The 21,204-nt window shown below is 50.4% G+C and overlaps 1 protein-coding gene across 3 annotated transcripts in view; it reads right to left on the bottom strand.

Moving 5' to 3' along the window:
* Positions 1-21,204, bottom strand: part of ZNF469 (zinc finger protein 469) — a 124,214-nt gene that overhangs the window by 75,318 nt on the left and 27,692 nt on the right. The window contains exon 1 of one of the 3 annotated variants that reach the window (XM_077309914.1): positions 10,358-10,457. The exons of 1 other annotated variant lie outside the window; for it this stretch is intronic. The gene's annotated coding sequence lies outside the window, so the exon portion shown is untranslated. Of the gene's footprint in view, positions 1-288; positions 1,606-10,357; positions 10,458-21,204 lie in introns of those variants that run through there. One more of the 3 variants, XM_077309911.1, reaches the window with a different exon arrangement.

Below are 21,204 nucleotides of genomic sequence, written 5' to 3'. Positions count from 1 at the left end.
GGCCCCCATTCATTTTGGGAGGGTAGATCGTTGCCCTCCGGAGCTTGAATGAAAATATTATTGCTGGCCTTTGGCATTTTGAAAGAGAGAGAGTGAGAGAGCCACCGAGAAAGTGATTTTACAGTTTCTACTTCACACACTCAGCACACAGCAGAGATAGGTTGTTTGTTTTCATTAGACAGATGTTTACTTCTGATTCTACTCCTGGCATTTATTCCTAAGAGGCAGCAAACTAATTTGCCCATCTGCACCGTGCAGCACACGTAGAAACAACAGATTTTTAATTACCTTCCCAGTGCATTTCCTCGCTGCGCTCCCTTCCGAAGCAGACCAAAGGGTTTCCCTTCCAAGGCTTTTGCATCGCAAGCAATCCCCCCTTGGGCACGCTGAGCAGGCAGCATCGGTGAACCCTCCTTTGTGTGATGACGCACTACAGGACTGACAGCGATCCTTCGCAGGGGAGGCTTCCCAGGTGCGCGGCTCCTGGACAGCAGCTGCTTCCGAAAATGTGACTCTTCCAGGAAAGCCAAACGGAACGCAGCCAGGATTTACCCCAAGCAATTCCACCTTCCCCGCAGCTGCAGCGGAGAGTGATGCCTCAGCTCCATTCCCTTTGCCAACGCAAGCTGCCCCGTGGCTTTTCTGTCACCCCTTGTCCGTCTTCAGCAGAATGCGTGCAGAAACGTGTCACTGGGTTAAGAAGCACCAGAGTTCAAGCTTCCGGAAAGAAGGTGAGCCTCCCTCTCTAGGCACGAGGCAGGTGAGATCCTGGACATCGCTCCTCCTGCTGCCCGCAGCCCACCTGCATCCCTTCTTCTCTAAGCCCCCCAACACTTCAGCTGGTGGAAGAAGCAGGGGAAGCTGCGGTGGTGTCTGCTGATGACTTCACTTCATTAGCATGCTTCTGATAGTTTACCAGGACGGTCTGTTTTTTACTGACTTTAAGGCTCTGCTGCTCAAAATTCTGGAGTGCTTAACCATTTCCTCGCTGTGAGCTTCCCAAAAGAGGCAAACTTCCAGAGAGGTGAGGAAAGAGGGAACGGAGGGAACTCAGCGGCTCCAACTGCAATAAATTCCACCGATGCCCACCGCTCACTGACCGCAGCTGCATTCCTGGCCCTGCAGGGGACGGAGGGGACGGAGAAACCCCCGCTGGAGCGTGTCCACCTCCGCCTACCGCTGTGCCTTCGGCTTCAGAGGCACATCCCTGGGGGGCCCAGAGCGCCTGTCCCCCACCGGGCCATCTGCATCCCGAATCGGCACCAGCACAGGCAGCAGCGGTGGGGCTGACACCCAGTGTCCGGGACACGACTGCCAGGGCTGTCGGCTTCGGGTTGGGGAGGGCGGAGCCCATGAAGGATCACATTTGGGGAGTGTACAGATTCCAAATGTCCTGGTGAAATCGGCAGCGGACGAGGACCCGCTCGGTTGCTTCTGCCATTCCAGACCGACATGGGCAGAGACGTTGTACGGATGGGATGTGCGCCTATCTCCCTTCAGAGAGGGGCAGAGGAGAGGGCATTAAACGCGGCCAGAGGGAAGGCGCTGCATGTTTGGGGGATTCTAATGTATACAGGCAGCTTGATGGAAAGGAATGTTTGCGAGGGTTCCCCACCACTGGAGCAGAGGGGGCCCTTGATGTGTCCGCCCAAAGATCCCCAGACTGCACCGCAGAAGTTGGTTCCCCTGGAGAAACTGGCCGCTTTTGGAAGGCAGACCCTGCCGGTCTTCCGTACCCTCCCCAAACCCTGCCCTGGTCAGACCCCCACCCCCCAAATCCCCAGCTGTCCCCCAACCCGGAATTGGCAACCCTCTCTAGACCTGATCCAAATCACTCTCTGCTTCTTAAAAGGGGTGAAAACAGGAACAAGATATAGACGGATTTCTCCCATCCTGGCTGGTGGGGAAGCATTTTCAAATCACATATTTGCCCCCCTTCCCAGCTGTAAATCTTCAGCCCTCAAGGGGGGGGTCATAAAGCCCCCCCCCCCGTCCTTTATTGCTGGAGTGTCTTAAAAGCAATAAAGACTGGTGCATGTGTGCACATATATACCCACTTCCACTTTTGCGACACTGGGCTCCTTGCCTAGAATTAACTCAGCTTTGGCCAATATCACCACACGCACACCCATTCCGCATCCCACACGGGGCGCATTAATGTCACCAAATTAACGTTACAGCAAAAACACAAACCCTCCCACACTCTTATCCAATTAACACCCCTTGTTACCAATGAAAAGAGAAAAAGAGCCACTTCCCCTGGCCTGGAAACTAATCAAGGCCTCCTGTGTATCGTGGTAAAAGTACAGAGCCCTGATGGCAAAAACAGCTGTGGGGTCTTCTGGCCAACCTACAGGTCTTCTGTCTATGGAATACGCAGGGCCTCAGGGGAATCCAGCTCTCTTGGACGCCCCCTGAACTGCACAGGAGAAGACCCACACAGCTGACTACTGATTCACAAGCTCAGCTGTGCATGAAGGCAGAGAGGAAGCCAAGGTTGGGGAAACTTGGGGGAACAGAAACCACCAAGCGCCTCAATTTCTTTTGCAGAGCCTGCTTTGTTTCCTGGTCTTTCTAGGAGTTCCCTGACAGGACATTTATGTAACCTCTGAAAAGCATCAGATGTAAAACATAGGTAACGCCAACTTTACCGATGGACAGCATTCCCTTCTTAAAGCTCAATCAAATCAGAGTCCAGGAGCACCTTTAAGACCAACAAAGATTTATTCAGGGTGTGAGCTTTTGAGTGCAAGCACTGTGCATTAAAGTTCTGAACTAGCGTTCACAATGTGCCCATGGAGAGGAGACGACTGAGAGGGGGATTTGATAACCATCGTCAAGTATTTAAAAGGCTGCCTCTTGCCCCGGAAGGAGGGACCAGAACAAATGGGATGAAATTAATTCAAAAGAAATTCTGTCTAAACATCCGAAAAAAAGTTCCTGACAGTCAGAGCGGTTCCTCAGTGGAACAGGCTTCCTCGGGAGGTGGTGGGTTCTCCATCTTTGGACATTTTTAAACAGAGGCTGGAGAGCCATCTGATGGAGAAGCTGATTCTGTGAAGGCAAAAGGGGGTGGCAGGTGACAGTGGAGGAGTGATAGGATTAGAATCATAGGATCCTAGAGTTGGAAGGGTCTCTCTGGGGTCATCTAGTCCAACCCCCTGCATCAAGCTTCCAGGAGAAGTTCCGGTCCAGCTGCTGCTTGGGGCTGGGAGGGACCTCTGTGGAGTCTAATGCTATGGAGCCCCCCCCCCCCTCCAAAGCAGCCACTGCCTCCGGGGAGACTGATCTCTTCAGCCGGGTGTTGAGCCAAAACTTCAGGGGATCCCCAGATCCTGCTTGGGGACTTGGATCCCTAATGGTCAAGCAAATGGTATTTCAGCATGGTCCCTGACATGGCAGTGCAACAGTCATTGCTTATCAATGGACCAAGAGGACATTTATTAATGATTATTGCCTGTGACCAAAGGTAACAATTGGTTCATGTGTGTAGCTTTCCCGCTTGGTTAGAAGAGTTCAGTGCGGCCAGAAGCCAATAGACTGATGTAATAATCCCAAACGCAGTCTGAAATCATTTTCGATAATCAAAGATTTCCCCTTCCCTTTGAAGCCGGATCGCAGCCGGCTCTGCTGTCCGTAGCTGTGGTCTCCTCCCTGTCCGGTGCACATTTTTCACGGAGTGCGTCACTGAGGATCTCTCTGCCTCCCTTCCAGTTTCTCAGCAGGTTTCTGTGAGAGCTCCGCATGCAAGTTTCCAGCTGCACATCGTGGACATGAGCCGGTTGTCTTGGGCTGCAGAGCCTCCTCGGCCCCTAAGAAATCTTTTGGAGCTGGAGACCCTGACAGCTCCACACCTGGACTGAGTGTAGCCCTGGTATTTTGGAGGAGAAACGCTCGAGCATGCAGCCATGTCCTGAGCAAATATTCCGCACGCTTGCAGGATGACCACGAGGGCGGAGTTTGGTATCCAGCGCAGGATTTGGTGCCCTGAGGTGCCCAGAACGGCAGGAAGCTGTGAGGCCACTAAGTTGGTTGGCTCTCTAAGCCCAGAGAGCCTACCCAGCCCAGCTGGAGAATGAACCGTAGACAATAAGCCACGTACCTTCAACCTGAGGTTGCCAGCTCCAGGTTGGGAAATACCTGGAGACTTGGGATGGGGACTCTTTTTGCACCATAAGGTATCGATGTGCGGGCACACATATGAGCATCAGGAAGGCACTTGATTAAACAAAAATCTTGATACAACTGTATGCCGGAACTTTGTGTTAACGCTGCGCACGATCACACTGCAAGCGTAGAATGGGGGGGGGGGGGGAGAGATGCAAATGAATCAAAGGAGCTGAAAGCTCCTTTGCATGCTACAATTCTGGAATTAATTTTAGAAACTGTCCTCGTAAACCCGGAATTCAGGAAGTGTGGAGTCCGGCACCCCCTGCCCTATAAAAAGAATGGAGTGGGGGGGGGAAACCTTTCACCCCCTACCTGTGTTAATTGTTGGGCGGTGAGGCCACCTGGAAGCCACAGTTAAGTCTCTGGAAGAAGAGCGGCCTATCAGGGCAACCAATAATAACAACCGAGGAAAGGCTTCGGATAAATCAAGACCACCGGGGTAGAGGTGCGAACATATTCTTCCGAGGCTCTGAACTCATCCCCATGGAGATGTGGTGAGGGAAGCTCTCCTCTGGGCCCTTCATTACAGACCCCACCTCCACGAATTCCACAGCGCTGGGAATAGGGAGTGTGAACACTTTGGCAGCGTCTGCACACATGCTCAACCTTCTGTTTCCTGTGCTGCGACTTCTCCTTTAGCACCACGAGCCCAGCAGTGCTTAAGCTTCACCTCCCCCCCCCCGCCCCGCACACACCATGAGTCTGCAATGTCACTCACGGCGCAGCAGATGGGAAGGGAAGGCCTTGTGTGAATCGGAAGGGATCGTTCCAGTGCTGGGAAACAGTCCTGCTAACCACAAGGACACCCCCACCGCCCCACTCTCTCTCTCTCTCTCTCAGAACATGCAGAGTAAGATGAAGTGGGCCTTGGTGGGCCTTTTTCTGCTGCCAGGCGCTGTCAAGCGTCAACCGGGGTCTCCCTCCTCTGCCAGCCGCTGGCTCCTTCTGCCCCTTTGGCTGCTTCTCTGCAATCCCCCAAACCAGGGGTAGTCAAACTGCGGCCCTCCAGATGTCCATGGACTACAATTCCCAGGTGCCCCTGCCAACATTCGCTGGCAGGGGCTCCTGGGAATTGTAGTCCATGGACATCTGGAGGGCCGCAGTTTGACTACCCCTGCCCCAAACCTTCATGACAAACTTCAGCTGGGATAAACAAGCGGGAGGGGTATCGGCACATGTTTTCAAACGACAAAAAATGTTAATTAAATCATGAAATCCAATGGGGGGGGGGAAAGGAGAAATAAAAACATTCAAATTAGGCAGACGCTGTCAAGCGTGAAGTTGTGCCAGTCTGAGCATCTTGCTGCATCCAACTCCGCCAGTTGGGAAAGGAGGGATTTGTTGCTCTGCTGAGTGGAGGAGATCCCCAACGAGGAGGAGAAGGATCCCTCTCTTGCTTTGGGTTGACAGAACAACTTGGCCTGGATCACACAGGGTGATTCGCAGTAAGGCTAGGTTGAAGATGGCCTTCCTTCCGTGGACCAGCATGGACCAGATGGTCTATTGTCTTCTTCTAGCTAACTGGGCTGAGGAGAAGAGCAGTACGGAAGTTATCCCACTGAGCAGATGGAGAAACATCTGCGGCAAATTTTTAATTATGTCTTTTCACAACTGGGAAAGCGTCTGCCATTCATTACTAACCTTGACTTTTTTTCATTTCTGCAATGTTTTTGTGAACTACAACTGAACTCAAAAGGATTGATGGGCTGTTTTAGCAAAGAATGATCATACAGCATAATTTGGATATTATGACACAGTTTACTAATCTGCCACTAATTTACTTTTTCTTTACTCTTATGATCCTTGTTCCATTGTCTGAGGAGGAGGGCAGGCACTCGAGGGCTCATGCTTTGAATAAATCTTTACTGGTCTTAAAGGACTCAAATTTTGTTGTACAGCAAAGTGCAGGCAGAGTTTAGATAGGCAAAGAGTACAGAGCACCAAACTTCGTAAAATAATAAAAGACCTTTACTGTGAGGAGAAACAATTTTGCAGGGGCGAGAGAGAGAGAGAGTCCTTAATAGTCTGTCTATCTGTCTTCTACATTCATTCAGTCGGTTGTGCAGGCCAGCAGGGAGGAAGGGGAGATCATATGGGCAATATTAGGAAGTTCCAGATCTAAATAGCCGAGGCACACATCTCCTTCGATGCCCCCTGTAGGAGCGTCTTCATATTCCGTTCAGTCATGCACACGACAGATCTTGCATGTTCCGACACAAAGAGCAGTGACCTTCAGTGGCATGGCAGACAATGTGTTTGCCTTTTACTGTTCACACCTGGATGGCCTGACCTTGTGGGTTCCCAGAACAGCAGTTCCCACCAGTTCCCACTCTTCCTTGGATCAGCAAGAACTGGAATACTTGTGGGGACCTGCAGCAGTTAGGAAACAGTGCGTACAATTCTGCAGGAGGCTTGTTCCAGGCTTGCTCCACACTAAGGGAGAAACACCCCGGCTTCCCTCATTTCACTTCCGTAGTTGCATCCTATCTTTCCTTGTGGCTCAAGGTGCTCTTGCTAAGCTTCAGGGATATGGGAGCAGGGCGTGGCTTAAAACTAGGACCATGAATCATGTGCGCATGGGTTTGATGGAGGGCTGCACATCTGCTCCGTATGTGTTTGTTTCTGGGTAGGGAGGGGACATTCCCAGACCTTTTGAACAGACACTAGTTTCATGGACATATTGTACTGATTTCCCAGTCTTCTCTGAATGCTTTCTCTGTTGTTCACTACGCATTATTTGAAAAATTTGCAGCAGACTGCAAGGTTCCATCCAGGGCTCCTCTGATTCCGAGCTTCAGGCCAAGAAGAGACCTGTGGCAGCGGGTAAGTCTGTCACCTTCCTTTCGGTAAGGTCCGTGTCAAAACTCACATGCATCTCCAGAGATGGGTGCTCGCTGCGCTGGCACTGCTTGCTCACACATGCCGGTCGCATGAGGGCTGGCTGGTTTGCAAGGGAGCCAAGCAAGATGCTGTCATGAAATTCTGTTTGCGCAGTGAAGCATGACTCCAAAGCCAGGCTGGGCCAACGACTGCATGGAACATGCTTGGCTTTGCATGAGAGATGGAACAGGAATGGAGAGAGAATGAGGACTGTTTTTTAAAAAAAGGAAATCGCAGATGAATTTTCAGACCTGCCAGAAAGCAATCAACCAACATCAGCCCGCTGAAGAAGAGGAACGTTTTATAACCCTTCCACACACAAAAAAAGGAGCAAGCAGGGTGAGCTAGAAAAGTGGAAGGGAGGAAGAACAGAATCAGATGGTGCCAAACTCAAAGTTTGGCCACGAATGTCCTCAGCCAGCCAATACGGCCTGTCAAGGACCAAATGTCCTTCTCAGCTCTCTCCGCCAATCCTCACTTGACCGGTCTCCTGCCTCAGACTCCAGTTTGCTTCCTAACTCAAGTCCCTCCTGAGTCAAGGCGGGGCCAGTTCAAGGCAGCAAAACTTTCTGATCAATTCAAGGGGGTCACCGTGTTGGTCTGAAGCAGCACGACAAAACAAAATCAAAGTCCAGTCAGGCACCTTTAGGACCAACCAAGATTTATTCAAGGCGTGAGCTTTCGAGTGCAAGCAAGCCCTCTTCCTCAGACTAAGCTCCCACCTTGAATAAATCTTTGTTGGTCTTAAAGGTGCCCCTGGACTAGCATTGTGTTTTGTTCAGCCTCTCTGCGTTGGCCTTTCTGGACACCCACCCTTGCATTCCAACACTGAGGGAGTTCAAGTCCTCAATCCCTTAATTTACTGGAGCTGGGCTTTTATTTTTCCAGTGTTGCAACATGCGTCTTTTCGCTATAGGAAAGGCCACGGAAGGTCCATTTTCATTGACCATCGGCTAGCGTCCAACAGACCGGCAGATAGCTTAAAAGTACGGAAGATCAATAAATGCTGTAATATAAAACAGATATTAGCACGCAAGTCCCAAGAGCGACAGCATGTGCCTGCCAGGTCACCAGAACAGCTCTTGATCGCAATCCTCCATGGCTCCTGCATGATCTAATGCAGCTAATTGAGCCAAACAATCAGTAGAAAGGGAGACTGAGAAAGTGAACTTGAATGAGGAACTTGTCAAGTAGAGTCTTTCCCACGGCAGCAACTGAGCTCCTTTGGTTCCAGGAAGAGATGTCTCTCTCTGTGTGCCCCTCACCCATCCCTCTGAACAGGTCTAGAAAAGGAGGAGAGACTTCCTGCATGGCGCTCCTCGTCTTGCGTCTCTCAAGCCCCGAAACGGCCAAGAAACAGACGGCCAGCGAGGAAGCAGCAGGCTCCTGTTAAGTGCAGCATATCTGGGTCCTGCCCACCCTCACCAGAACACCTACGTAATGCTGCTTTCTTCCCTCCATCTGGAACTCAGCATGCATGGCCTGCAGTTTCTCACATCCAGCCCTTCTGGGTTTCACCTCTCCTTTCCCTTCGCTCAGCTCTCCCTCCCTCCCTCCCTGCCAAATTGAGTTTGTGAGCTCCAAGGGGCAAGGGCTTATCTGGTTTTCGGTCCATTGCTTTACACACTGTCCCGCCCAGGAGCGGCGCTGTCCAGATAAATTCCACATCAGAACGATCACATTCATGAGCAGTCATCAATGGAGATCTCAAAGTCTGCATCGCGGAGGAGATCCCTGAAAGACCAGCAGGGAACTTCTAGCCCTACTGAGTCTGCTGAAGCCAATGGGCTCAAAAGGGTGTAAGCCTGCCCAGGATCTGCACTGGACGATGCCCAGGCCCGGGCCCAGTTGGCATCCTCTGCCTTTTTCAGCCTTCTTGCCCGGCCAAGGGAGTCGCAAGCGATGGGAGCTGGCCCTCTTGGCAAAGCGCTCGGAGAGCAGCGTGAACTTCCTGCACTGAGAGCCGGAGAAGCAGCCAGCATCAAAGATATGGTCTGTGCAGTCATTAATTCAGAGCTGCCAGAGGAAGGAAGGGGCTCTGTAGAGAGACCCGGGAGCTGTTTGCTGCAATGTCCTTTTTTTGCATTTCAACCCGGCTGACTCTGTCTCTGCAGGGAGAGGAAGGAGGAGTGGAGGAGGAGGGGGAACTTTTGCTTGGGGGGAGGACAACCGGCCTGCCCAGCAGATGCTCTCTTAGAAGTGATGGCGGAGAAGGGGGGGGGGGTGCTGAAATCTCAGATGAAAAGCAGCCCAAGCAACAGGGGTACTGCGATGAAACAGTAGGAGGCTAACAACAGGGAAACATACCCGCTCTGGGATTGGTGCAAAGCTGGGTTTTCCACTGCCAGCTTCATGTAGTGGTTAAGAGGGGTGGCTTCTAATCTGGCAAGCCAGGAGCTGGCCATGCTCCTCCACATGCAGTCAGCTGGGTGACTTAGAGCTCCTCACAGCCCTGATAGTGCAGCTCCAGAGCAATACTATCAGGGCTCTCTCTCAGCCTCACCTGTCTCACAGGGTACCTGTGGTGGGGAGGAAAAGGTCATTGGAAGCCAGTTTGTGACTCCTTCTGGTAGAGAAGAGTGGGGCATAAAAACTAACTCTTCTTCTTCATTCTTAGAGCGTACACAGATTTTCTCCTCTAGGAATTCCTGGAGCATTTATCACTAGTGTGCGTTTTTGTGAGCTCCACACGGCAAACCTCACAGCCAACTGGGCCAAAGTGCCGCCCACCATGTAAATAAAACTATTTATTTACAACATGTGCGGATGGTTTTTTCCAAGGCAACTGACAATGCGGAATGTGTAAACCAGATAACTACAAACACCTTAAAAGCCATGCATGCAGCAAACGTCAGCATCTTAAAACCACCGAGCAGACAGCGCAGACATTAACCGGAAACTGCAAAGCAGAGAGGACTGCCAGCCTCCCGCTGAATGCTCTTCATCTCCCGGCTATGGAGATCAGCTCCCCTGGAGAACACGGAGGCTTAGGGGCTGGACTGTCAGGCTCCATCCCAAAACGTCCAGGAGATTTCCGACCTGGATCCGGCAATCCCCCCCCCCCCAATCCCCACTGACGGCTGAAAGGGCCTGACAAGCCCAAAAATCAAACAGTCCTGTGAGTTTTGCTGCCCCCAAAGGCAGCTTGTTGTAAAGTGGAGGCAGAGTTGCCAGAAAGATCCCTGAGATGAGCCTCCATCATCCAGAACTCCCTAAGGGATGGGACGGGAAGCAGACGCTGAGGAGCTCAGCCCAGCTGGTACACGGATGCACAGGAGAGGGAGAAGTCCCCGATCCACCTACTCACTCTGCGGGTGGAGGGTCCTCGGAGTAGTCTTGCCGACGGGAGGGGTCCCTCTGGGATTGCAGAGATGGTCAAGAAGTCCCCATTTGCCAGGCCAGAATCATGCCAAGCCTCAGCCCTCCCCTACTCTAAGCCAAGCCTTGCCGACCGTCCTCCTGCTCCTGGATGCGTCCAGGGCAAGGCCTCTCCTTCTGAAAGCACAAAACCGACATGCTGAACAAGGGTCTGTTTGGACCTCCCTCCATTGCCCCTCTTGGACCGACTTGGACGTCTGTTTTGGAGAACCTTCCTTTGAATCCAGGCATCCCTTCAGACGCCTTCTCCCTCTTTCCCTTGGCACTTTTTTTTCTTTTGGAAAAAGCATACTACTGTTGAAAACAAAGGAAATTATTTTTTTGTAGAAACTTTTCACTCAAACATTAAAACAATGTTAAAATCTTGGACCAAGTGACCCCTACATCCCTAGCCTATGAGCTGCCAAAACATGAATCACTCCGCAGGCCTTTCAGCTAACCTGGGATGTTTCCACTGGCAGTTCAAGCAGGCCCCCCCATCACTCATCCCGGCGGCAGAGGAGAACTCTTGGACAGGCAGCTTCTCCCTGGTGGGTGCAGTCTTCCCTCTGAAAAGCCGTTCAGCCATGGAACTGCAGGTGGGAAGGGGCTTCTTCAGGAGCAGTGATCTACCTCTGTCCGCATGGAGGGTTTTCACACTGGCCAACACAAAGAATTTGAACAAAGGGGCCCCTTTAAGACCACCAAAGATTTATTCAAGGTATGAGCTTTCGTGTGCAGATACACTTCTTTAGATACATGCACACAAAAACACACGCTTTGTGGTGCCCTGGACACAAACTTTGTTTTGCTGCTTCAGACCAATGCGGCCACCCACCTGAAACGATCTGCAAATCAATCGATAAAGGGGAGAGAGAGAGAGAGAGAGAGAGAGAGAAAGAAAGAAAGAAAGAAAGAAAGAAAGAAAGAAAACATTTAAGCTGCTATAACTAAAACTAATGAACTGCTATTGCTGACTTGTTCCTGGAGTGTTACGATATTTCTGAATTAGGAACATGTAGCACCGAAAACGGTTTTCCACTGGCGGAATGAAAGTGAGACAAGCCAAGCACCCCTGTTTTTTTTGGTTTTCCCCTTCTCTGCACCATGAAGAGTTGAATTCTGTGCCCAGAGCATGAGGCGAGGTGCTCACTCTGCATAATGCATCCTGCTTCTGCCAGCAACAGAGGGCAGCCTGGCGCGGAGGCCCGAGTTTCTTCCTGAAAGCGCTCTAGCTTCAGAAATCCCCGCAGGCAGCTTCCCCAGGGGTCATCCTTTGGGATCCTCAGGGAGCAGCGTTCAGCACTAGGTGCCCAGTCTGGAACTAGCCTGGTGTGATCCTGGCGACCCAGAAAAAAGATTCGCATCCCAAAATCCACTTGCGATGTTAATAATCCCAAACGGGTCCAAAAAACCGAAGCACCCTTTCAAAAAGCTGTCACACACAATTTTATGTCAAATTTCTGTCTGCCTCTTAGGCCAGCCCTCATGTTCTCAGCTTTCTGGTTATTATACTCCTAAACTGACTCAGCCATTATGCTTTGCAGGGAAAAAGAAGAAAGGAAGAAAGCCACAAGACTCCAGTGAACCAGCCAAGCTCCGAAAGCAAAGATTCGGCAAGGCTCCTGGATTTCTTGGGAATCAAGGGCCGTTTTGTTCCATGTGTCCGGTCCAGAAACAAACGTGACAAGGCACCACAAGCCCTTTCAGGAAACTGTCAAGTGCCGGCAGAACAAGCATGCCATCTGCGGTGTGGCTCCCTTTGGCACCAGACCTGCCAGGATGCCAAGCTAAAAACGGCACACGGCTGTGGTCCCAGCGTACCAGCACTCATCTTGTCCTTCAGGGAGTGAGAGGCCAGTAGCCCCAGAGGTCCTGAAGGGTGAGCCTGCCCTTCCAGGATATACCCTTTGGCTCACTAATATTCTTTATCTTGCAAGTACTTGGGCACGTTCCCTCTTGTACACTCAGAGCTGCCTTCTAGGGGATCAGTCTCCTGCTCCAAGGTCAGTGTTGCTGCCCAGACTGGCAGCAGCTTTCCAAGGTCTCAGGTAGAGAAGTCACATCATCTCCGACCTACGGCTTAACCACGGACTTTCGACAATCTGCCACACTCCTGAAACAGTCCCGCAAAAAGCGATTCGTTGTAGCGCTTAATGGGAAATCGGGAAAAGTGGATTCACCCTCCGAGTTGCCTAGTGCGGTCTCCTGAGCAATGCAGGGAATTCATCGCTACCCCTCCCCCATGACCCCAGCGACCCCCCTGTATGCCCAGAGGAAGGCAAAAAGGATCCCTGAAGGAAAGTCCTTCCTGAGCCCAGCGTGGTGACCGGCATTTCGAGAAAGGGACACAAGAGCGGAGCACTGGCTCTTCCCCCCCTGCCCTCCCTCTCACAATCTGCCTAAATTCTTGGTGAGTCATAGAAAGGGGGGGCAAAGGAGGGGCTGTCAGCCCAGGACTAAGCCATTGCTCTTGGCACCCAAGCTTCAGCGGAGAATTCGAATCTTAGGTGAGACAAGCGAGGGGGAAAGTTTGCAGAGCACGCAGAGTCGGCTGCTGCTGGGAAGCCTTGGCTGAGGAAGGGCAGGTCATTCTGCCCAGAGCACGGCCTGCTGTCACCAGTGGCTCTCGGCCAAGCCCTCCCTTTCCAGTCTGCGAGGCAGTGAACTCCCCAATGGCCCGTGGCTACAGGTTTTCATTGGAACCTCTCCCGCACGGGCCCATTGTCTCCCCTCACACCTGCTCCCAGTCGCTCCTGCCCTGGAGGCCCACCTGATGCGTCGGGGCCTGCAAGAATGTCAGCAGTTTGACGCGTGCCAAGCTCAAGAAAGGGAAGCAATAAACTCTGGGTCACAAAAGACGATTCTAGACTGGGGGTGGGGTGGGGGGTGGGGATAATCATTGCTAGAAAAGCCAGGCGCATCTCTCCAGCGGAGATTTCCACTCACAGAGAGGATAAAGGTGCATGCGAACGATGGGCACACAAAGGATCCTGGGATGGAGGAAATCAGAAGGAAAGGTTGCAAAGCTGCCTTCCTAAAAATTCCACCCAGAAACCCATCCGCCAAAGCAGGAAAAGCCCCTCAGCATGGCAACGCCCTCACTGTAATTGTAACTAGATTGGAGGGATTGGGGGTGCCGGTTTTTTGTGAGCGCGTTTTTTTTGTGAGCGGTAACAGGAGAAAAACACTGATGCAGAATACCCCGTGCAAATTCAGAGGCTAGGTTTAGAATCTAATGCGATGCAAATGCCCTGGCATATCGGAACGGTGGAATCAGTCCCGGTGAGGTGGGTGAGGTGGAGAGAGCTCTGAGAGAACTGTGACTGGCCCAAGGTCACCCTGCTGGATGCGTGTGGAGGAGGAGTGGGGAATCAAACCCAGTTCTCCAGATTAGGGGCCTCTGCTCTTAACCGCTACAGCAAGCTGGCTCTCGACAACAAGTGATAGAAGCTGTTAACCAAAGCAGGGTCAAGGTATGTCAGTGGCTTTGTACATTTCTAATGGTGTCGCAGTAACAGATCCCAGTCTGCTCAGTATTGCAGGTCACTTTAAGGATCCAGGGGGCTGCCACTTGGTATGATACCCCCTGCTCCCCCCTCAACCCCCCCCCAAAAAAAAACGTAGGAAGAAGTGTGACAAAGTTTATTGTGTTAAAGTGAAGTTCATGTTTCTGCCTTCTATTTCTACCAGGCATATGGACGATCCTGTTTCCAGGTCTATAAGGCCCGACATCATGACTGAAAAGCTGCCCCGGCAGAGATCGTGTCTTCCTTTGTGCTCTTAGAGGGATGAGTTGGAGCAGGCAGTGCATTGCTTAGCATGCGGATCCTCCCCTGCTGGAGAGCCATTTAATTGTGAATCTTCTGCAGCTTTCTCCAGCATTTCCGACTATGATTCTTCATTCGCTGTTGCATACTCTTGCTGGCTGCAGCCTTCCAGATTCTCAGGCAAAGAAAGGCCGTCTCAGCATCGGATACCCGATATCCCAGGGACGGAACTTGGGACGTTCTGCGTGCTGAATCTTTGTACCACCAGCGAGCTGCAGGCTCTCCTCAGCTATCGCGGTCACTAGGTACGACCACCGCTGCTTCTGTTCTCATTCTCCTTCCTTCAAAGCCACACGGATCCTTCCTCGGGCCTGCCAACGGACCCCCCTCGCAAGCCAAAGAAAGATCCGTGCTCCCAGCTGCTGGCCGCGGTGCCCAAGCCAAGAAGCTGCAAGGCAGGTTCCATGATCCCGGCCCCTTGCCGTCTGCACGGTCGTCTCCGTCCAAGAATAATGAAGACGGAGGAAAAGGGAACTTTCCTGACTTTCTTCCAGCATTCCCCGTTCGCCCGGCTATTATAACGATACTGTATTAATGGGCAAGTCAAGACTGTTCATAATAAAATTAGGAAAGGAAAGGCAGGAATAGTGGAACCTTCAGATCACTTTCTGGCACGGAACCTCATTAATGGGGAGAGCAGAAATGACGGGAAAGGGAAGGAACGGCGTGCGAGACAGGACCACACAGCCACGTAAGCGCTCCAAGGACTCCTCGGGCCGCGGAGTCAGATGCGGTTCTCCGATTCGCTCCTTGCCTAATTTTCCAAACGATATGAGCAGGGACACTTGCAAACAGGGATGCCAGCCTCCAGGTGGGGCCTGGGGATCCCCTGGAATTACAGATCATTTCACAGTATACTCTTATGTAACCCAGCTAGAAATAGTGGAGGGATGAAGAGAAACCTGGAAAATCAGTTTTCAAGGGTCAGGAATGCTCAGCACGTGGTGGCTGCTTATGGTGGGTGGGCACAGTTTCCAGTTTACTTGTGGGTTTCCACCCAAATGCTTGTTGCCCCTCCTCACCCTCTTCTTTCTTTGGAATTATTTTACAAGAATAAACAGTATTGGGAATAAACAAGGAGAATTCCCTTGCCTTTGTTCTGCGCTCTGTGTTGAAACCGACACTTTAAAATGCTCTACAAGAAGACAAACTGCAAAATGCAGCCATTTTCCCCATTCTCCCCCCCCCCCCCCCCGCCGTATATTTTTGGAAACTCTCCGAAATACAGTGGGGGAGGGGATGTCAGTTCAAAGCAGAGAATTTAGCCATGCACCAAGCCCTTTAGGACTGCCGCATGCGTCCCACTGGTGCCATGCATGTTATGCGATGCCCATGTTGATTCCTTCATGCAAGTCCTTCTCAAGGAGATCGAGCAGCACTTTTTGGGCTAAATTTTCAATGAAGAGAAAGGTGAACAACAACTATCGGGCCTAGTTCTGGTCAAAGTTCCTCACTGTACAGTTTAGAAGAATTTCATTCATGAATTCACTGGGACTCAGGAAATCAGGGAAAGCCAAACAAAGCAGTGAAGAAATGCAGGAAGGAGATTTGTTGTGATTCAGGGGGTGGGAATTCTCGCTGGGAGTGGCGGAACAGGGGCGGAACCAAGCAGCAACTGGCCAGCTGGAGGGAAAAAATGAAGAAAACCTTTGCACATGGGCACACAGATTTCTCCCAAAAATCATGGCAACAGGACTCTCAAATAATTTGGTGAGGGAGTTAAGCGGATGTGTGCCAGCAACTGTTGGTTGCAGCAATTATGCAGAATTGGGGGTGGGGGTGGGTTGCAGTCAGACGAGCTGGAAAGAGCTTAGTATGCAAAAGGTTTCGCCCTGGGGCAGAGAGCATATTTAAATTTAAAAATAAATTTTAATGCCACCATCTTGTACTTGTATCTGTATTTATAGTTCATATCGTTTTACTGTTTTTTGGGTGAATTTTATCGATTCTGTTGTGAACCACCGTGAGCCAGTTTCTGAGAGTGGCGGTATAGAAATACAATAATAATAAATAAAATTAAAAAATAAAACTTTAGCTGAATTTTTCAAAAAGTGTCCGTGTGCATATCATACAGTATTCCTAGCTTCTTGCTAATACAACTGATCTTTCACCCACTCTTCCCAACTACGCAATATCCTTCTCTCTGGCCAGTCTTCTTAAAAGTCCTGCCAAGAATTGTTTGTCTGTAACCTCTGGGACGGAGGCAGTAACAGAAAGGCTTGATGACAAAAAACAAAGGAGCACACACAGTACCCCCCCCTGCCCCCCATGCTGTGGTGTCCTAAGTCAGGCCTATAAATAGGACGGGAGACACAGCATGATATTAAAATTAGAGGTAAAGGAGGCATCACGTTGCAACCGTTCAGCTGGAGCAAACACACACAAACATATTTCTGTTCCCGGACTCTGTACTCAAATGACACTGAAACTGCCATTCAAAGGAGTTCACATCTGGATGGGAGAGTCTTCCTACCTCCTTCCCTCCCCAAACCCACCCTCCAAGGAAACAGCAGTGGCCTCTGCCGTGCTTAGACTGAAATGCAGCAGAGGCCAGATCTTAGACATGCTTATTATATATGATTTACTAATAAACTTTTATTTGTTTTGAGTTTAGGCCATCCACATTATGACAGCTGTGCTCTGCTTGTGGAAGGAAAGCCCGCTCAGATTATGCCTCCCTCCCCCCCCCCACGGCCTTTCACTCCAATGCACAAGCCAAGAAAAGGCATAACAGGGTGGGAGGGGCAAGACTCGGTGGTCAAGCCACCTGCTTGGCATGCAGAAGATACCTGGTTCAATCCCCGGCATCTCCACTTAACAGACCTAGGCTGTAAATCAGGGGTAGTCAAACTGCGGCTCTCCAGATGTCCATGGACTACAATTCCCAGGAGCCCCCTGCCAGCGTTCGCTGGCAGGGGGCTTCTGGGAATTGTAGTCCATGGACATCTGGAGGGCCGCAGTTTGGCTACCCCTGCTGTAAATGATGTGCAAGAGCTCCACCTGAGACCAATGGACAGTCACTGCCAGTCAGATTAGCCAAGCTGACCTTGAAGTCCAAGGATCTGAAGCAGCACAAGGCAGGTGGAGGTGTTCATAGTTCTTGAGAAGAGACCCCAGCCTCCCTCCTGGAAAAGCTCTGCCCTTTTTCTGCCTTGCAGCTCAGGTAGGATGGGCAGAGGCCATGTCCTTGCGCCTTCCCCCCCCCCAGCTGCACAGATGGCTTCTGACCACAAACAGCTGCTAGCCAGAAACTTTACACCCTATTTCCCCAAAGAGTCAGACGAGTGCCAATCTCCTTTATCACACTTTGTTGTCAGCCTCCGAACCATCGCTTCCAACGCTGCATAGCTAAGACAAGCCTCAGAGTTTATTTGCAAGCCTCATGACTTACAAGGTCAGTTGGCGGTCTGATCCTAGCCCCGCTCCAATTCCTCGGAGGTATCTAAGAGCAGTTCTGGCTCTTAGAAAAGCATTAGACTGATTCATCAACTTCTTGTAAAAAAAAAACAGCAAAAAAAAACACCCACGCCCTACATATGCGAAACCCATATACAACCTATTAAAGATTATATCTACAATGGGGAAAAAAAGCTAAGGAAACCATCACATTAAGTCAGGCCTTTGTCTACCAGTGCACTTGCTGGCATCCAGCATTGTGAAGTGCTTCTTTCACTCTCTTGTCATAGGCAAACGATGGATTTATTAGGTGGCAGAGAGAGGGAAAGATGTCACTTGCAAAGGATCATCCATTTCCGATACAGAAACCGCGATGTGCATTTCAAGACAGGTCTGGGCTGAAGTGAAAAAGCAGGTTTGCAAGAACAGGCTCCACGGAAAACTGGCTCACCTCTCACTTAACAGGATTTCCATGTGCAGTGCTCAGTCGTAGACAGAAACCTGAAATCAGGGCTAGGCGAGCACACAGCGGAGGGAAATATTCTGGGAGGACAAAGACAAAACGCTTTCTTCCAGGTGGGCTGTCGCAGCAGAACAAAGTTTAGGTCCAGCGGTACCTTGAAGACCATCAAAATGTAATTCTGCGCATAAGTGTTCATATGCCCCCAACGGTGCCACTGGACTCAAATTTGTTCTATACCAGCCGGTGTTCTAAGCTGTCAAGCACCAAATGAATCAGGCCAAGGCAAGACCTACAGGTTATTTATTTATTTTATTTATTGTATTTCTATACCGCCCTCCCCGAAGGCTCACTTAAAGAAAGTGGATGCTTGATTCCAAAGCCCGCCCATGAGTACCCTTAAAAAGAAGAAAGTCAGAGTTTGTGGAAATCAGATTTGTGTTCCAGCTTGGACTTCACCGGGAAATAGCAGTTGGGCCACTCACAAATATTTGCATACATTTTGATACTAAAATCTGCATTTCACAGATGCTCAGCAGCAGGAAGAATGGGGCCTTTTTAACAGATGGCTGCTCCTTAATCTTCTTAGGCATTTTGTCTCTTTTTGATCCTTTCTAGTCTGCCTCCAAAAGTAAGTAACTAATTCTGCCACGGTTCTGTAAGTTGGAAAAGGCTGCCGGTTGCATCTCTCCATGAGCCATTGCTCTGGGGCAGCCTGTTTAATGAAGAGAACCATTCACAACAGTAACTCATTCAGAAACACAGGGATATACCCATCATTCTTACTGTTGCAATTGCTAAAATCACAGAATAATCATAGAATCATAGCTATAAGGGACCTCCTTGGTCATCTAGTCCAACCCCCTGCACTATGCAGGACACTCACAACCCTCTCACTCATCTACTGTCACCTGCCACCCCCTTGAGCCTTCCCAGAATCAGCCTCTCCGTCAGATGACTATCCAGCCTCTGCTTAAAAATCTTCAAAGATGGAGAACCCACAACCTCCCGAGGAAGCCTGTTCCACTGAAAAACTGCTCTGACTGTCAGGAACTTCTTCCTGATGTTTAGATGGAATTTCTTTTGAATTAATAGTCAGCCCTCTTTTAAACTCCAGGGATGTAATGTGGCTCAACTACTAGGAGTCTGGGACACATTAAAGGAGGAAGTTGACCGAGTAAATGAAAGACTCATGGCCCCTCTCCAGGGGCATGAAAACACAGCTGTTCTGAAAAGTGTGGCAATTGTTACCTGCCATGTGGCTGACAGCAGATGAAAGCCTGCAGCTGCAGCGCATGTGGATTCTAAGCATGGTGCCAGCTTAAGCATCCCTGGGGAGACATGCCAGCAGCTTCCTTGAATATAAACTCTCGCTTTTAACATTAAAATCAAGGGTGTGCATCGTTTGGGGCCAGGGGCAGGACGATTCTGCTTTGGAGAACTCCCCTTGGTGCCCGTGTGCCGATTTCACGCTCACCCCCACCATCCACCCACCCACCCACCCGCGTCTCCTCAGCTTGGCCTGCGATGCTCCTGCAAACATTCCTGGGCTATTCAAGGCAGCTCTCAGAGGAAACACTGATTCATGAATGGAGGCCAACAGCTGTGTTCTAAAGTTAACTTCTGGTCCTGCAGTGGGCAGGGAGGAAGGGAAGGGCGGGGCACCTTTCCTAAACACCTCCTGAGTATGAGTCACAACTGCCGTCAAGGTGGAAGCACGCCACAGACGTGGATCTGGCTGCTTGCGTCTCGAACCACAAGCTTGAGTTTTTATAAAACCCACTCTGCAGTAACACCCACCTCTAAGAAAAGCAACAGCAAAACACTTCCAACTGCTTGGCTTGTTGTTTTGCTTAATTGTTTTATTTTAGTTTTTAACTAGTGTTGAACCACCAAGATGGGCAAGGTATAAATGTCCTAATAAGCAAATTCCCCCCCCCTCTCTGCAGTCACCCTACAGCAGGGGTAATCAAACTGCGGCCCTCCAGATGTCCATGGACTACAATTCCCAGAAGCCCCTGCCAGCAAATGCTGGCAGGGGCTTCTGGGAATTGTAGTCCATGGACATCTGGAGGGCCGCAGTTTGACTACCCCTGGCCTACAGGATTAAAGTGCTTTCAGTTAGGGTCTGCTTTCTGTTGGTGGGTACAGGAGAGAGGTCACCTTAGTATGCAAATACAACCAGTGAGCAAAATTCCACATTTGCATCTAATCCTGGCTGGTTTCTTAATTGTTTGCTCAAATCCGTCCTTGGATGGCTTAACAGAAGGAATTTCACTCATGGCCATGAGGCATCATAGGTTCAGTAAGTTTCAAGTTACAGATACAGCCAATTCTCCACTCCAGATACAAAGAAATAATGAATAAACAAATTCCACCCACAGTTATGCAAAGTCAGAAGAGGTATAGCTGCAAAACTGCACAAATCTCCAGCAGAATAAGCGCTCACCTTTGTAAACCATTACTGACGGCCCCCGAAGACTGAAAACAGTTTAGCACAAGATTAAAGGTAAAGGTAAAGGTATCCCCTGTGCAAGCACCGAGTCATGTCTGACCCTTGGGGTGACGCCCTCTAGCGTTTTCATGGCAGACTCAATACGGGGTGGTTTGCCAGTGCCTTCCCCAGTCATGACCGTTTACCCCCCAGCAAGCTTAAAACACTGCAAAAGAATAAAGATCGCGGATAAATCTATGGCTTCCTTTTGTCTTTCCGGATTTCAAGCTTTCTATAATTCGGGAGTTTTAGTGGAACTGCAAATGTGGATCCGAAACCCACAATTAATTAAATTCAGCGGCAGTCATAGAATCATAGAGTTGGAAGGGGCCATACAGGTCATCTAGTCCAACCCCCTGCTCAACGCAGGATCAGCCCTAAGCATCCTAAAGTCCAAATTTCATGGTCGTGGAGCATCCTGCTGAGAATGTCTCACGGAACCAGTGGCCTGCAAGGGACGTGTGCCCACTTTCCTATCACTCTGCGTGGGGCAGGGAAAGGAGAGGGACCTTCTATTCTGAATCTGAGCAAGGGGTGAGAGGGGGGGATGAGCCCTGTTAATCCGAGGCACCAGCATCTTGCTCCATTCTGAGGAACTCTGCATAGAAAGAAGGAAA

The sequence above is a fragment of the Paroedura picta genome, chromosome 14, assembly GCF_049243985.1.
Source record: "Paroedura picta isolate Pp20150507F chromosome 14, Ppicta_v3.0, whole genome shotgun sequence".
NCBI classification, from domain to species: domain Eukaryota; kingdom Metazoa; phylum Chordata; class Lepidosauria; order Squamata; family Gekkonidae; genus Paroedura; species Paroedura picta.
Note: the sequence above shows the minus strand (reverse complement) of the source record. Positions and strands in the feature narration are given on the sequence as shown.